General features: G+C 37.3%; 1 protein-coding gene and 1 long non-coding RNA gene across 2 annotated transcripts in view; both read left to right on the forward strand.

Annotated features, from left to right (window-relative positions):
- The window catches only part of LOC138015417 (pancreatic lipase-related protein 2-like), a 274,790-nt gene that overhangs the window by 197,104 nt on the left and 75,186 nt on the right, over positions 1–2,500 (forward strand). The window lies entirely within an intron of this gene.
- LOC138015355 (uncharacterized) overlaps positions 1–2,500 on the forward strand; it is an 8,361-nt gene that overhangs the window by 822 nt on the left and 5,039 nt on the right. The gene's annotated exons all lie outside the window — the stretch shown is intronic.

The raw sequence follows: 2,500 nt of genomic DNA on the forward strand, positions 1-2,500 counted from the left end.
TATCATAAATACGACTTCATGACACACCATATCAGGCCCCGACCAACCATATCAAGCCCCTGATATTCTATCTTCAATACGACTTCATGACACACCATATCAGGCCCCGACCTACCATATCAAGCCCCTGATATTGTATCGTCAATACGACTTCATGACACACCATATCAGGCCCCGGCCAACCACATCAAGCCCCTGATATTCGGTCGTCAATTACCCTGCGAGCAGAGTCTCTTTCGATCTTCCTAGATAAGTCGGGAAGAGGAAAGTAGACTCTGCTCGCCGCCTCCACATTTTGTATTGAGCATGCGTTAAAAATTGAAAATTTATGTATCCGGTGTCAGTCACGCGTGACCAGTAGCCACAAAACGAAGAAGAAGAAGAAGTCGGAATATTTTCGAACAACTCCGGCAAACACAAGACAATCAAGGAATCATTTCATTGGAAACTCAAGATAGTCCATATATCTTAAAAATGCCATTTTATTTTTTTACTGAAAATTTTATAGGTTTCTGTCAGGCTAGTTTCTGTAACCGACACATATAGGAAAAACTCATGGGAATTCTAACAGTTAAAATTGCCACGCTGTTGTAAATTTCAAAATATTGATGACGCGTGGCGACTGATCATGCGCAAAAATAAAAAAAAAAACAGGTTTGACAAGTCGAAACTGGACTGACTCATCCAATTCTTTGGATGAGCGGCAAATCAAATAATGTGGAGGCGGCGGGCAGAGTCTACTTTCCTCTTCCCAACTTATCTTGGAAGATCGAAAGAGATTCTGCTCGCAGGGTAATCGTCAATATGACTTCATGACACACCATATCAGATCCTGACGTACAATATCAAGCCCCTGTAATTAGATCGTCAACTAAAGCTCTGACACATCATATCAAATCCCTGTTATGAGATCCTCATTTATAAGGCCATGACAGACCATATCAGGCCCCGACCTACGAACCTCCAGTATGGATGAGATTGTCAACAACAAGCCATGACCCACCATATGTGCCAATATGTTTTATCATGGAGTGATTTCATAATGGCAATCAGACCTCTACTACTGTTTTCATATCCTGATCAAATTCATAGCACATTTTACAACCAGTTTTTGTACCTTCAAGTTTCAAGATTATCCTTTCTCACTGGTGAAATTATATCATGTGATCTTTATCAGAGTTGGAAGGCAAACAAACATAGTTTTTGCCTACATTTTGTGCAAGTTTGGATTTTTTTGTTAATCCTGGTTTACTCCAGGTTTTATTGAATTCTCAGTAGAAGACTGGAAAAAATATAAAACAATATCGTGTAAATTGTCGCGAGTCGCTGGTAAATTCTCACGTGTCCAGAAAATTGTTGCGGGTCCAAACTAACAGTGATTAACAGTGGCAAGAAAACCTGTAAAAAAATTATTTTAAAAAAACATTTCATATTTTCAATAGCTTAAAAATCAGCGGAAAATAAATTTTTAAATTTTAGACTTTTTTCGGATTTTACAACACACCTGACATTGGTGGGGAGATAATTTATAAATGTCGGCTTTTAAAATCATTGTCACGTTTTTTAATTTTAGATTCATTTGAAGCCATTTCAGAAGACTTCAAATCAATTTTCGGATACAAGCCCCCACTATGGCAAGCCGATTGTAGCAATATTCAATAATTTGATATATATTCAATTTAGTATTTATATTTATGTAATATTTTTATTTATTTATTCAATTTAATATTTATATTTATGCAATATTTCTAAATCCATTTAATTTAATATTTTATATTTATGCAATATTGCTAAATCCATTTAATTTAATATGTCTATATTTATTTAATTCAATCGCTCAATATCCATTTAATTTAATCCGTATATATTCATTCAATTTAATTAAGACACAAATCAAAGGTACTAGAAACCGGGGCGAAAGCGCTCCTAGATAACAAAAAATTCGAGTCACGCACCTTGATTATCGGCACGGTTGACTTCGGCGCCCGCTTTAATGAGCTGCCTCGCGAGATCTGGCAAGTCATGCCTTGCAGCCAGGATAGCGGTGTAGTACCATCGTCCATTCTAGATTCAAGATCTGGGTTACGATATTGTAGCAAGATCTTAACAAAAGAAATAGCACTGAACTTAGCAGTTTTTCTACCCACTTAAAGGACATGCATTACATTTATCGGACTTGCCTAATTTTTGTTTACCTGAAACACTTTTTGGGCATCAGTACCAATCGCTAAGTGTAAGGCCAGGGGCGTGCGGTTGAATCGATCTCGGGCATTAGTATTAGCTCCATAATCCAGAAGACATTTAGCAACATAAGCTCTGGCATACCGGGCAGCCAGATAGAGGGGTGTTTCGTGATCGTCTGTAAGGATTTCATATTTGGCACCAGTGACGGAGTTGTTTATTGCTGACCTAAGTTCAATCCACAGGTATAGTTTTCATATGCTCATCGGTAAACAAATATCATTCTGGCAATTAAGAAATGATTTTCATGTCGATACAA

The sequence above is a fragment of the Montipora capricornis genome, chromosome 9 (genome assembly GCF_036669925.1).
Source record: "Montipora capricornis isolate CH-2021 chromosome 9, ASM3666992v2, whole genome shotgun sequence".
Classification (NCBI taxonomy): domain Eukaryota; kingdom Metazoa; phylum Cnidaria; class Anthozoa; order Scleractinia; family Acroporidae; genus Montipora; species Montipora capricornis.